We start from the raw sequence: 16,066 nt of genomic DNA, 5'->3' as shown, positions 1-16,066 counted from the left end.
AGCGGAGGGGGGGGTACCTGAATGGAAGACGTGATCTAATCAGCTGTCACAATCTAAGCATGGATTCCCACAATTTTACAGGTTTTTAAAAGCAGAGAGATTATATTTATCAAACTTATATTTTTAAATAGTTAGCTTACTTCTTTCCAGTTATTTCAAAAAATATATTCTATAAATATAAAGTATATCACTGCTTTTTAAAGCCTGTAAAATGCCCTGACCTGACCTAGATGGCCTAGGCTAGTTCAGCCTCATCAGATCTCGGGAGCTAAGCAGAGTCAGTTAGTACTTGGATGACAGATCACCAAAGAAATCCAAAGTTGCGATTCGGTTTTGTTTTCCCGGCCATGTTGGACGCTCCTCTCCGCAGGTCCGGGAGGAAACGTCCGAGCAGCCTGACCGGGCGGTTGACCTGCGAGGGTTAACCCCCAGGACTCCCAGTGAGGGGGCCAGGGTCCGGAGCGCGGCGGGAAGAACCCCCTGAAAGCAATGCAGGGGGTAAATTGCCCGTTTGCTCCAACGGAGGCTGGCAGACTTGCGCAGCACATCGCGTGCCGCCGGGCCATGGAGAATGGCAATAAGCAGATTTAAGGTGAAAACCTGTAAGTAAGCGAATCCCTTCTGATTTCTAAGCGTATGCGAAGGATTGGTGGGAGTTGAAGCTAAGAAGGCTTGGATTTCTTCCCCTTCAGGGAGTTTCGGAACTTAGCTGGTGCCCCCCCCCCTAAGATGGCGACGAAAAAGCAGAGCCCCGCGATGAGTAAATCGGTGATGGCGATGTTACAGGGGAAGGGGGAAGCCCTGGAAGAGATGGTCAGACGAGCGGTCTTTGAAGCTATGCAGCCCTTTGTAGCGAAGTTAAATGAAATGGGGCAAAAGGTTGATTCAGTGGAAAGCGAAGTGAAAACCATTAAAGAAACAGCGTCTGGAGCAGAGCAGTCTGCATGCGAAAACGTAGTACTCATGAAAGCAACAAGTAAAGAAGTAAAGCTCTTGGAGAATCAAATAATAGGATTACAAGTGGACCGTGCCCAAACAGTACTGCGTCTTCAGAATGTAAAAGAGGAGCAAAGTGAAAATTTAAAGGATTTGGTGTCGGAACTTTTGGCGTCATTCGCAAAGGCAACTAAAGAAGAGTTAAAAAGCGATATTCTGGAAGTCCGTCGGACATCTTCAAAATATGCAATGAAGCGTCAGCTGCCTCGCGAGATTATTATTGACTTTTCATCTAAGAAGACTCGGGACACCATCTTATATAATTCGTATAATGTGGACTTGGACTATCTGGACAATAAGGTTAAGATATTGAAGGACGTTCCATTTTTGGCTCGTAAAAGAAGATTTAAATATAAAAGACGTGCGGCTTTCCTGAGGAAATGTGAAGTAAAATATAAATGGTTGTTTCCGGAAGGCATCTGGTTCAGATACAAGGATCAAACCTACAAGATAACATCGGAAGTACAGCTGAGGGACTTTTTGTTTAACCATCAGGAGTTTCAGCAAGAAGAAAGTCCAAAGTCTGAAGGGGAGAGTGGGGGGGGGGAGGGAATGAGCACAGCTATTGTAGCTGCGCAGAGAGAACTGAGACCGAGACGCAGGGGGGGGGGGGAGAGGACCTGATCCTGAATGTAGTCTGTATTTTATAAGATCTACCAATCTGATAGCATATTAGATAGTTAACTTTAAAGAAAAATTGCAGTATGAAGGGAATACAAGACATGTAGATGTAGTGTGTGTTTTTTGTTTATATGTTGCTCTTCCCTTTTCCCCAGTCCCCTTTTTTTCCTTTATATTTTTGTAGTTTTTTGTAGTTTTCTATGTTAGAAATTAAAATAAATATATATATATATATATATAAAAGGAAATCCAAAGTTGCAATGCAGAGGCAGGCAGTAGAAAACTACCTTTGTCTCTTGCCTTCAAAACCCTATTGGAGTCATCATAGAGAGACAGTGGCTGATTCCGCACACGTTAGATAATGCACTTTCTATGCACTTTATCAATCGTTTGAGGTGGATTTTTTGTTCTGCACAAAAAAAATATCCATTCCAAATGATCTATAAAGAGGATTGGAAGTGCATTATCCAACGTGTGCGGAATCACTCAGTGTATTGGTTAGAGTGTTGGACTAGGATCTGGGAGACCCAGGTTTGAATCCCCACTCTGTCATGGAAGCTCACTGGATGATTTTGGGTCAATCATACACTCTCAGTCGAACCTACCTCACAAGATTGTTCGGAGGATAAAATGGAGGAGAGGAGAAATGATACAAGCTACTTTGGATCCCCATCAGGAAGAACGATGGGGAATAAATGATGTAAATAAATAAACAGATATGTTGGCTGCAACTTGACAGCATTTTACACACACGTTTCTCTCCAGACATCAGTGCCTGAACCAGCATATTCGTTCTTACTCATGTTGGATGTGTGTGTCCTAGGATCATGAAAGAGATCAAAGAATAATATAGATTGTGGTCCAATCTGTTACTGGAAACCACCCATACAGATACTTCATGGTAGCTTTCCAATTGTTGATCTAGTATGGTCAAGTATTCCAAACATCCCTATGAAATTAAGCTTTTCTCCCAGATAAATAGGCCATTCAAGGGGAAAGCTTTGCCTTATTCATACAACAGCCTTGTATGTCTTTTATGGTTTTTCTGTTCACTTAATGCACAGAGATACGTGAAGTAACTTAGACTATTCCTAACCTTGAAAGTCTAAAAGACTTTTCAATTTATGACTTTGAGGTAATCTCAGACTTTTAGAAGGGGAAGAAATTCTCCAAATGAGCAGGGTTTCACCTGTTTTATGAGTCTTTCTTTATCTCTTCTTTTGAAAAGAGCAATTTGTTGTAAAAGAACATAAGAAATATTGAAGATGGGGAAAGTTATTCATTCCATGAAGTCCCATCCTCCTTAATACTTCTGTACTTGTCTGTGATCGCTTCATAAATGACCTACATGTCAGTGCAGAACAGCTCTGTCCAGTAAGCAGGTAGGTGGTTAGATTTTGGCTATGTAATTGTTGGGCTCTATAGAGAACAAAGCTCTGACAAGCAAAATGTGTGTCATTGGAAGATCAATTCTAGGTGCACATCACTTGACCTTAATGTTCTCTCCGTTTTTAATCTTTTTAAAATGGAAGTCTTCTTCCTAACAAAAATGATTAAAAAGTTGGTGTTGAATGATTTCTAGTAGGAAAGAGATATATCTTCAGGAAATACATTATGTGGATGAACCACATAAAATACGTTCTTTCTTTATGGTTATAAATTGCACTCAGTGAGAGGGTTATGATAGGAAACAAACCTATCAACCTTCCCTACCATAATTAAACTAATCAAATTAATTGTTTATCCCCCACCCCCATTTTCAACTTCAGCCTGACCATTAAAATAAAGGCCAGTCATAACTAGAGATGGGCATGAACAGCAATACGAACCCAAAAAAGCCATAAACAACCCAATCTGCTGTTCGCGAACAAGCTGTTCATGAGGCCCCATTCTAAATGAACAGGTGGTCGTTGCAAGCCTCGTTCGTTGCTGTTCGTCAAGCCAGACAGTCTGGCACCGGCAACCAATTCACTTGGCAACTTAGGCAGGGATTGTCTGAACTCTGTCCAAACTCCTGCTGTTTCTGGGAGTGGTGCAGTAGGGATCTTGACTTGGATGATGGCTGGAGGAGAGCCTGCTGGCCCCCACGAACAGCCAACCACGAACATGTTCGTGAACTGGGCCATGTTTGTGGATGGCAACGAACAACGAATGTCATGTTTGGGTTTTTTTCTGTTCGTGTCTCTAGTCATAACAGACTGGCCTTAAGAAGCTTCTAAAACATGCTTAGGTTTGGACTTCAGTGAATTTGTAGTGTGATGGAAGGTACTATATTATAGGACAGATACTTAATTTACACAGTAAATAAATGAGTATTCAGCTCTTTTCATTTTAATGATCAGAAATATGTCATATGTTCTTTCAGTGGGAGCTAACGTGACACCAATATATGTGAGATTGTGGCCAATAAAGGTGGGCGGTCACTATGACATGGGTATTTATTATGTAATGTAAGGAAACCAGGAACTAGCAGTGGCTTGCTGTCCTGGTCTTCCAAACTTCACTAAACAACTATTTTCCTCTCTGTGACTCCATCAGGAGAGACATGAGCCAAGTTTATTAAATTGTGCACCATGTGGAGAAAAATGCTAGCGATTTCTTCTTCTGTCACAACTCTAGTGCTCAGTGTCATCCAATGAAATTAATAAGCAGTACAAGCAGTTCCTTGTACACGTAAAGTGGGTTGTGCTCACTTTAAAACCCATCAAGTAATGAGACTTGTAGAACTGGATACATGAGGGGTAGGAGCAACATTTGATGGGAACTTTTCTAATTTATTTAAGGGATATTTCATCTGCTTTTCTTGCATTCAAGATGACTAACCCATTAATCAAGGATGATTGATTACTCTGTGATTCACATGTCCATCCAGACTGTTTGAATGTTTCGTGGGGGGAAACCTGCGCATGCACAATTACATGTTTTTTTCATTACAGCTGCCACTTCCTCTGACTTAGAAAGCATGTCGTTAAAACCAAAATGAAACATTTTCTATTGAGAGTTCTTCCTTCATTGTCTCTTTGCATCTTGCTATGAAAGTGGAACTGATACATCTTGCATTCACTAATCAGGAAATGTATCTACAGTATGATATTAAAACAATGCACTGTATTGCACAGATGTAAAGAGGGGTCAATTTAAGAGCTATTTGTGCTTGAACAGCAGGTCACTGATGGCCCAGCCATGACTCTGGAAGCAGATTGAATGGCATGACCGTATAATGCACTGCGCAGCCACAAAGCTGTTTAGCACAGTGTTAAAGTCAGATGTCGAACAGCAGGACTGAGGTGATTCAGGGAGGAAGGTGAGGAGATTAACCCAGGTTCAGTTGGGCAATCTGCTAGTGACAGCCTTGGTTTTAATACATCCTAATCCATGTGAGCCTCATTGATCTGAATGTCTCTAGCATGAATCCCAAATGGCCTTGCTCCGAAAACATTCTGGATTAATTATTTCCAGTGACTGACTTTGGTATCGATGTTGGAGGTGCATCCACATTATATCCTGTATTTGAGCATAAAATGTGTGTGTAAAAAGTTGCAGCTAACATATGGTGTCCCTGTAGGGTTTTCCAAGATGGTAGATGAACAGATATGATTTACCGTCGCCTGCTTCTGATTAGCAACCCTGGACTTATTCTGGTGGTCTCCCGTCCAAGTACGAATCGGGGCCGACCTTGCTTAATTTCTAAGATCTGTTGTGATTGGGCTAGCCTGGGCCACCCAGGTCAGGGCATCACTTAATTACCAAGGCTTTATATTTTTTATTGTTTCTGCATTCACTTTCTCCAAACAGGTAAGTCATTGCTAGTGATATTGTTCAGATGACAATAAATGTTTAACAAGATATCGCACTTACTGGGCCAAACAATAATGCAAGCTAGGAGTGGGATTCTTGCAGGAAATGCTCTGCCATGTGAGCTTCGTTCATCTGAGCAAAACCTCCTGAGTGTGCTGCCTTGCAAATGGGTAAGATCAGTAACTGCCCGTCCATGCTCATTCTCTTTATGGTGGCTCTGACCTTGTGGCACTGCTTGCCAGAGGGGGTCAGAAAGACTCCTGCACTTGTATCATATTGCAGAATTTGCAAAACAGAAATGTTGAGGAGGGAATTTCCAGTAAGGGATTAGATATGTAGTAGAATACCGCAGTTTAGGAAGACATTTTATAAGGGAGTAGGATTATAGTCTATTGCAGTTTTTATTGCATGTATCCCTTTGCTCTTACTCCATTGCCTTTGTAACCCACTTTCTGTATTATAAATGCCACCTCTCTGTTTGGCTCCTTCAGAACCATTTTAGGGGAACCGTAAACTTAAAATTGTCTTCTGTTATGGCCGCACTGAAATATAAAACTGTTGGTTGTTGTGGGTTTTCCGGGCTGTATTGCCGTGGTCTTGGCATTGTAGTTCCTGACGTTTCGCCAGCAGCTGTGGCTGGCATCTTCAGAGGTATAGCACCAAAAGACAGAGATCTCTCAGTGTCACAGTGCGGCCGTGAAAGCCTTCGACAATATAAAACTGTTGATCGCCTATCCAGAAGTTGTATAATGCAATTGCTTGTTTCTGAGATTCATCCACTGTGAGCGAGTCAGCTTGGATATGTATGAAATTTTACATGATCATTACAGTCTTTGTTAGGCTTATCAGCTCCCCATCCAGGGCTGGGGAACTCCTGTCCCCACCTGCTGCTCCCTGGACCTGCTCATCAGGTGGTGGAGGGGAAGGCACTGGGGAGGGGAGAAGCACGGGCGCACGTTCCCGTGCTCCCCCGTTGTGCCAGAAAATGACAGCTCAATGGAGGAGCATTGCTTGCTGCCCCCAATCCTCAGTTCCCCTGCTTTGGCCCCTGGGTTACCTGGCAACCATAGTCTTTGTCCATTGCTTGTGAGAAAAACTAGCTCTGAACAACTTTTACATAACCAAACTGTACAACCACTTGAAAATTCCAGACATGTTTGTACTACGAAGACCCAAACCTGCTTTAATCCTGTTTCTAGTTGTGTATTAAATTTCCCCTATCCTTCCTCTAAAATGCTCAGAACAGTGTTCATTTTTATCCTCCATTTTTACCCTCCCTACAGTCCTGGGAAGTAATTTAAGCCAAGAGAGAGTAATTGGCCTGAGATCACCCAGTGAGCTTCATGGCTGAACGAACATTTGAATTCATCCCGTATCCTAGTCTGGTAGTCTAACCAGGGCTCATTTTGAGGGGGAACATGCAGGAATGCGGTTTTGGTAGTTCTCCAAAGAGGTCACATGTCAGGTGGCCCTGGCCGTTTTGGGCCTGTTTTAGTCTGGACTGGGCCCAAAATGGCCAGGATCGGGCCTCTTATGGGTGGTGGATCACTCTCCCACTCAGCAGTGGCCCAATTCAGCCATTTTCAGCCCCTTTTTGCCATTTTAGTCCAATTTCAGCCTTGAATGGCCAGGATTGGGTCCAAAACAGCCAGGATAGGTGAGGTCAGGGGGTGTGGCATATGCAAATCAGTTATGCCAATGACACGCTTCTGGTGATGTCAGGGGGTGTGGCACATGCTAATGAGTTACGCTAATGAGTTATGCTAATAAATTCCTGCAGCTCTTTTTCTATGAAATGACCCCTGTGTCTAACCACAACAAACCCACTGATTTAAGGCATTGTTTAACCCTGTGTGTATAAATGTTCTAATCTGTCTTCAAATGATCAGCACAAACATTTTATTCTTTTTAGACTGATGAGGTAAGTTTCTGCCCACTGTGAGTTGTAAAAGTTCTTAATTTGATCTTGGTACCGGACACAAAGATGGCAGCATACTTGATGCAGTATTGCAAATTCAACTCTCTTGCAAGAGCTTTTGTGAACTGATGATATAATATTGACACTTTTTAAAGTATAATCTGGGTAAAGTATGATCTGCTTGAGCCAAGCGCAAAGGTGATCTCTCACTGTCATTCACAGAAACTGGACAATTACTGGAGCTGTTTTTTTTGCAATGCCTGGTGCCCGAGGAATCCTGTAAGCTCATTCAATCTGCATCTAATAATCAGCAGGAAGCTGCAGAACCTTGCAAAGTAGTGTTGCCATAAAGTCAACCAGCCTCTTCTGTCCCATCTTTTCAGACTGTACTGAGAGTCCAAGAACACGAATATTTAGGCACCGGATGTAACTCTCTAAGCTGAGAGATTCAGTTAGAGAGAACATTATGTGAAGCTGAGACAGCTGTCTCAGGAGCAATGGTTCAGTCTTCCAAGGCAGCGTTTTTAGTTTCCATCTGTTGAATTTGTATACTGAAAGCCTCAGTCGATTCCTGAAATTGTTGAATTGACTTATGAATTGCCTTATTGTTTTACGTTGCTCAGACGGTTGTTTTAGTTGCACAAATTGTTTTTCCAGCTAAGCGTCCACATATATTCCAACAGAAATCGCTTCTTCCTGAACTTCTATACCAGCTCCAGGACAAGAAAGATACAAAGACATCTTGTGGGACAAGATGCCTGGGTGGAGAAGTTTCTAGCATCCCTGAATCAGTCTCTGGTAAGATAGATCGAAGGACTGGGGGAGAGGGGGCGCGGCTTTCACTGCTTTCAACGCTGCTGGACCACTGCTTTGATCTGAACGTCGCAAGACCTGTTATCACGCCGTGGAGTCCATTGGTGAGGCCGACCTGTGGGAGTATTAGTCAGCTAATCTAAGTGTTTCAGTTATGTTAGCCCTAATTAGCCTTTTAGTGAGGATTTGTTATTTTATAGACACTTGCAAAGTTTGAGTTCCTTAGAATAAAAAACATTTTTCCTTCTGTGTGCCTCGGTTTACTGTCTCTGCACCATAAACTGTGTTACACTGGGCGAACTCACATCTAAGGACAGAGGGGTCCTTTCCCCTAACATGGGAAATGGTATACCAGCTCCAGGACAAGATGTCTTTGTATCTTTCTCCTTATTGGTCATAGTTGAAAATCATAAGCCTACTTATCTCAAGTTGATAGCAAGAGAAAATACAAAACAGTAAATAAAGGCAAATTACTGCTGCATCAAAGAAGACAGGTCCAGATCAACGCCTAACAAACAGAAGAGATAGAAGCAGCACAGAGATGCTTCTGATCACTCCGTCATCTTTACTGGAAGTCGTCAGTGAAGAATGGGTGTGGTGGTTCTGGAAAGAGTCCGAGGGATTTCTACAGATAAATTCTTAGTTCCTATACCATACGGTCTCTGGGTTTCTCCTACTGAGAAGCTATTTCAGTTAAACCGCCCTGAGCCTGTCTGACGGGGAGGGCGGTGTAGAAATGTGACAAAATAAATAAATAAATAAACTGAGCCAGTTTGGTGTAGTGGTTAAGAGCGCGGGACTCTAATCTGGAGAGCCGGGTTTGATTCCCCACTCCTCCGCTTGAAGCCAGCTGGGTGACCTTGGGGGAGTCACAGCTCTCTCAGAGCTCTCTCAGCCCCACCCACCTCATAGGGTGTTTTGTTGTGGGGATAATAATAACATGCTTTGTAAACTGCTCTAAGTGGGTGTTAAGTCATCCCGAAGGGCAGCATATAAATCGAATGTTGTTGTTGTTGTTGTTGTTATTATTATTATTATTAAATTGGTATGAACCTAGTATCTTTTTATTGTAGATACACTTCCTGTATTTGAACCATTTCCCGTGAATTCTGAAACTCCAGTTCAAATGTTTTCTTCTGTTATGACTCCCTGCCCATGTAATTATTGTTCCTGTGGAAGAGTTAGACCGCAACAAAGAATTTTCGACTTTCCTACGAAACTGCAGCTCCTGGTGTTTTTATTTGGGGTGGTGAGAAGAATCATGATGATTAAATCATTTGGAAGCGGGCTAGAATTCATCGTGTCAACATGGTTTGCAGCTGTGCACAGTGTCTAGATGTGAAAAATGTAGTTTTTGATTTTCTCTTCCAATTTGTTGAGTGGTGCTGAGAAGTACCTTTAGGTTTACGGACTGAACTTAACAGCACCATTAATATACAATTTTGGGTTCAATCTCTCATTTCTTCCTCAAGTATACATCTAAACCCATAGTTACCAGCTAAAACTCATGCAGCAGACTGAAGAAGCTGCAAACGGTTTATTTCCAGTGTTCTATAATGTAATGGGTAGCTGCCATGCGGAACAAAGTTCTTTCAGCTTTTAAAATATTATTAAAATTAAATTGGCATTTGGTAGATTGAAATAATATGTTCCCCTCTCCCATCTTTATGCTCCATCCGTTAGCATCACGCTATACAGGGGGAGATGTTTGGATGCATATTGGCATATGGTTGCGATCTCGGTATTCTCTGGCCAGATTTGGTTTCTGCAGAGTTCATGAGAAGATAAATTTTGTCCTAGTAATACTATAGTGACTCATAAATAAATGGTTACCCTTTGGTGCTTACAGTTTTCATTAAAGCGGCCTGAGCTTTGTTATTGACACCGTAGGTTGCCTATTCAGGGAAATGCAGTAAAATTTATCAGTGTGCTTTCTACACCTAATAAATCATCCAAGCAGGGAACCATATGGCAGATAAGACCTTGAAAATGTGGCTTCAGCATGTGAACAGTCAAGTTGCTGAAATCTTGAATGATTACAGCCGGTGCATTTTCCTCTGGAATATCTTACAGTTATTATACATGCCATTCTCTTGTTCACCCTATCTTCCCTCCCGCTTTCCCCCTTTTCTTTCCCTCCTTCCTTTTTCTTTCATTCTTTTGTTTCTTCTTCTTCTTCCTTTTTTTTTGGAAGGGCTGCCGTTTCTGGAAAAAAAAACACCCTTCTGAAGCCGATAAGACATTTTTATAATGCCTTGCTGGTAGTAGGAAAGAGGGGCAGGGAAGAGCAGAGACTGATGGGAACGGATGATGTATGTAGCGGCTTGTGTCCCAAGTCTCCTCTAGCCCATTGTCATTAATCATAGCTATTAGGGTTTTTTTTCCTTCCCAGAGCTGCCTCGTCTGCTCACTGCTTCAGAAAAGCCATTGTGTTCTTTTCATACCACAATCCAGATGAAGGAGAGAAGCCCTTAGCAAGTACCCCTCTTCGGCCGCCACCATTGCCACCTCTAACGCAAATTTCCCCCTCTAAGTGGAAACCGAGCTCGGTTTGGCCATTTGTTTTTGTGTGTAAGCACTCATTTGGCAACACAGTCACAGGTCAGAGGGCTGAAATGCATATTCGCCCAACAATGGCTTTCTTACAGGCTGCACAGTTTCTCAGTTTGGGGTCTGGAAGATTTTTCTGGTGGACAGCTTATAATCATGGGGACACTGAAAAGATAGAAAGGTAGCACTTACAAGGCTTTAGTGTTGCTTTACTAAGTAGGAAAGTTTTGTAAAAAAAAATACCCAGTTGTAGGATATGTCTGCAGAAATTTGTAATAGGCTGAGGCACCCAAACTTGGAATGGAAGCACAATCATTCAAAGAACAGCCTTAATTTTAACAAAAAAAAGCAAATTGCTCAGAGGGGGTTTTGTGTGTTGGATTTTAGCAGGGCTTTTTTTCTGGGAAAAGAGGTGGGGGAACTCAGTGGGTTGCCCTCGGAGAAAATGGCCACATGGCTGGTGGCCCCACCCCCTGATCTCCAGGCAGAGAGGAGTTTAGATTGCCCTCTGCACCGCCGAGTGGCGCAGAGGGCAATCTAAACTCCCCTCTGTCTGGAGATTAGGGGGGCGGGGCCACCGGCCATGTGACCATTTTCAAGAGGTGCCAGAACTCCGTTCCACCACGTTCCGGCTGAAAAAAAAGCCCTGGATTTTAGAATAGCTTATTAAATGTGTCTTTTCAAAATTTAACAATCATATAGCACTTCCCATCTGACATGGCAGTTAATGTGGGGAAAACGTGTGCAGCAGCCCCAAAACAAAGAATGTGAATTGCACACCAGGAGTCTCTGGTGGACTGTACCCCTTCTAGGATTTTCTGAAAATACTGGCATGTGTTTTGTAATGACAGCCTGTGGGCTGAAGACAGAACTAAGTGTCGTGAGGGTACAGGAAAGTAGCAGATTGTGGTAGTGACTACAGAATTCAGCTTCCCAAGAGTTTCAGCTTTCTTGTTTGTTTTAGAAAGGAGCTTTCTAGTCATTGTGTTTGGTTGCAAAGATGGGATTGCGGTTGTGTGTTGAAGGGACAATAATGGATGCAATCTCCAAAGCTAGATATGTTGCTGAATAAGATTTCTAGTGGTCAGGTAAAGAGGAATCCACAAATCGGTTTGATGGCTTGCCACTAGCCAGCACGTTTTTTATCTAACCAGTCATCTACCCTTTTCCTGATCCTGGAGAAGATCAAGAGCCCTCCTTTGATCTTATGTGAAACTTTAGAAAGTAAAAAAAAGCATGGTGTCTTGTTGCTTTCTAAGCATCTCTAAAATCCGTGCAAGGACAGAACACCTCTCAGCTTGGATGTGTTGAGGAGGTGTGTTGGGCAGGGCATCTAGGGGTGTGCAATCCAGATTCAGAATTCAGGAAAGCCAGATTTTTGCTAATCTGGCTAAATCTGGCTTTCCTAATCAGAGAATCTGGGATGTGATTTCGGAACCCCAATCCCCTCCCCCAGGTAAATCCTGGAAACATGGGGTTGGCCTCTGTCTGGATCCCTCCTGGGCTTCTCATGTTTTTTTCCAAGAGGGGAGGGGAGGGAGGGAGGCAGGAAGTGGGGAGTGAGTGTCCGATCCATGTAGGACCTCTCCTTGCTTGCCTGGCTTCTTTGAGTGACTCTGGTTCTGTTCGGCTAAGTTACAACCGTGTCCCTTGTTTCAGTTCAGTTTGGGTGAAATTCTCTGTTTTGACATGATTCTCTGGTTTGATGTTGGTCCTCTTAATTCACTTTGGTTCTGGGGGGATTCCATCCATTCCTTTGCTTCAATTTGGGTCTGTTCTGTTGTGCTTTCCCTTGCAATTTGTGAGTGTGCCTTTGACCTTGCCTTGTGTGTTTCTGCCAGAGAGCCTGCTTGGAATTGTTTCTCCCATAGCAAACAATGGTGAATGGCTGGGCAGCTTGTCTAGGGAGCACTTGGGTTTTGGGGGGACTTCAGTTTGGTTTTGTTGGGCTTTCTCTGTGTTGAAGTTACATTTGTGTGCCTTTGGCCACTAGCAGTCTTACCCCTCTTTTTCTGCCTGCAAGCCTGTTTGGAAATATTTTCCCCATAGGAAACAATAGAGAGTGGCGGGCACCTTGTTTAGGGGCCCATAGAATTGGACTCCAGGGTCCAATCTTCATAAATCTGGGAGGATCTTTAGAGGATATTCAGGAGTAGGTTCTCTGCAGATTTGGTGGGGTTTTCTTGAAAAATGCCCCCCAGCAGCCCGGATAGCCTTCCTCTTAGGGAATAATGGCTAAATAAATCTGGGATTCTCTGATCTGTCTCAACTAGATCAGAGAATCTCACAGATTTCAGGAATCCTGAATTTTTGGGAGGATCCTTGAAATCCGGATCTGGATTTCCTGCATTTTTTTCTTGGCGCACACCCCTGCTTGCAACTTCCACTGTTCAGCATGTTTAGGCTTGACATTCCCCTGTCCAGAGTGGAGGAAGACCCACCCCCATCTGCCACCCTTGGCCCCACTTACTTGGCTGGCAGTGCATGCTAAAGCCTGGAGCACATGCTCCCACGCTCCCCCTCACACTGGCGACAAAGGAATCTTGGTGCATGCTGAAGCTGAGCACGGTGAAAACCTCCCCTGGAGCACTGTGAAAACCTCCACTTCAGTGTGCATGCTGACTCCTCAGTTTTACTCATTTTCCAGCATGACAGAGGACTTGCAGTGCACGCTGAAGCAGTTTTCACAGCACTCAGTTTCAGCATGCACTGCGATTCCTCCATTATGCTAGAAAATAACATCATTTTGCAATGCAGCATGGGAATGTCCATGAGAGGTGGGTACCCCACTGTCCGCCAGCCCCCTGTGCTCTGTTTTGGCCCCTTGGGCCCCTGGCAACCCTAGGCATGTTGCACTCTTCCCCTTCAAGAATGGGGTAGACTTGGTGGAGAGCGCAATTTGACTGGGCCTGAATAATTTTAACCCCTATCTATATAGTCTCACACCTACCAGTGCCTCTCAATGATGTCATTGATGGGCAGCTTCTGTCATCTCAGCAGCTGCTCTGTTATGAGGTTGACTGTCATGTGCCCACAGTCTGTATTTGAGGAGGTTTATTGGCTGGTCTAAGCATCCTGTTAATATCCTTATGATCTCTCTATTATGGTGGAAACTACTGCAAGGTATTTGGGTCCAGGTAACCAACATAAGATCTAATGCATGCATGCCAAGCAGATCCAGAAAATGGGCAACTGTACCAACATGAAAATAATTAAATTTTGGAATCTCTGTGGCCTACAACTTAGTAAAAGTTTTGGAAAAGGTACTATGGGGCCACAACCTGGGCTGCTGGCCAGGCTTGGTGATGCAAAAAACACATTAAGCAAAAAAATTGAAAATGCAGAACAAATCAAGCAAAATAAGAGAAATACGAAGAAAGGTATAGAGATCACAGCACTAAGCTTTCCTTGTTTTCAGAATTTCGAGAAATTTTGGGGGGCTGTTATTTATATAGACACAGAAGTACACATAGAGCTTGCTATGGCGCTAAGATTAAGTAAAGAATTCCCAAAGTCTGGACTTATTGCAATAGAACTTGAATGTTACATTTAGTGCATAAAGGTAATATCTTGTGCGGGCCTTGCCTCCGTAGACATGTTTCTCCTCTTCCTGTATGGATCTTGAGGCTTATACAGGTCTTAAGCCTCTCCTCTTGTTCTCTGAGAAGGTTTGTCTGAAGCCTGAATGTATTTCTAAAAGTTATATGGATAAAATTTTATTTTCATAGCAAATTGTTGTTATGGTGGTGTGTAATTTCAAAAATATGTGCAAAGGGAAGGATAGTGCCAGCTGTGCTAGATAACCTGCCTTGTTCAGTTTAATTCTCCAGTTTGATTTTTGGGTCTTGTTTGTTCACGAGTGGTATCAACATTGCGAGGATCTTTTCCCATGAATCATGCCATATGCTCCTATATGAGTCAGGTGTATTTCGGGTTGCCAGTTCCAAGTCAGGTAATTCCTGGAGATTTGGGGGGTGGGGTTTGGGAGGGATGAGACCACAGCAGAATATAATGCCACAGAGTCCACCCTCCAAAGCAGCCATTTTCTCTAGGGGAACTGATCTCTATGACCAAGAGATCAGTTGCAACTCCAAAAGATCTCCAGCCACCACCTGGAGGATGGCAACCCTTGGTGTATTTTCACGCATTTTCTGTACAGCCGAAATAGATACTCATAGTACGAGGCGCCAGCTGTTTGAGACTGGCTGACTCGAGCACCCTCAGATTGGCATGGAGGATTTGTAACAGCTGCCAAAGTAGGAGGCTCTCAACACCCTTCAAGAAATGGTGAGATAAGTGGACAAGAAACAGGTGATTGCTCTGTGTTAAATTAGGCCAGAGCTTAATCCAGCAAATATTTATTTGGAGCCTGTTTTTTGAAATGGATGGTATGCCAACCGATACATGCTGGAGATGGGAACAAACAGCAGTCATATGGATCCATTTGTTTTGTAAACAATTGATCACCTGGTTGCCAATGTCAAGCGAGAAGACTTTCCAGGCAGCCAGGCCAAAGAACTTTGTAAAAACTGTTAAATGCTTTGCACACCAAGGGAGTGGGAGGGAGCCAACATGCACAATTTGGGAGAGTAACAGGGCAAAACATCATTGATAGTATAACATCCTTTGCCAAAGGATGAGTGGTATCACTGGTAGGAAACAGCAGCCGCGTCTTCCAGGGAATTCTGGGAAGAATTATTATAATTTATTCAAAACATTTCTGTGCCACATTTCCACCAAACAGATGTTTCCACCAAGGCTGCAAATGTCAAAACATTAAAACATTTCAACATTAAAACATTTAAGACATTAAAACAGCATTTAAATGGAGTACATATGAAATATTTAAAACAATTCAGTAAACACACAATCAGAGAGCAGGGTCAATAATAGTTGTTGGGAGTGTGTTTTTGAAAAAGGAATCTTGGTCCTCGCTGAAGGCAAGCCCCCCTGGAGGTGGTTTTTACCGAGCTCTCCTTCAGCATGCACCGACTCCTCCGTCATGCTCGTTTCCCAACGTGATGCTCACCGTTGTTTCCTTGTGCCACGTTCTTTTGACCCCAAAGAATTGTGTCGGTTGCTGGGCCACTAGAAGCAACTGGGGAGGAGGAAGCCCAGTTGTATGTATCCTGGGGAGGGTAGCGATGTCACTGAATTCCTCATTTGTTGACTGGTTACATTCCTGCTGTGGGTCAGGGGCATCATCAGTGTACTCCTTTGCAAATGGGGTACGGTGGCAGAATTTCTTAAACTTCCCAAACTAAATGTATGCTTTTGCCCATATTACCGGTTGAGCACAATTACGCATTATGGTGGTATAGAGGCCGCTGGCATTGGGCAGTCATGGAACAGACCTGTAGCATGGACTTG

The sequence above is a fragment of the Eublepharis macularius genome, chromosome 6, assembly GCF_028583425.1.
Source record: "Eublepharis macularius isolate TG4126 chromosome 6, MPM_Emac_v1.0, whole genome shotgun sequence".
Taxonomy (NCBI): Eukaryota; Metazoa; Chordata; class Lepidosauria; order Squamata; family Eublepharidae; genus Eublepharis; species Eublepharis macularius.
This window is presented reverse-complemented; position numbering follows the sequence as displayed.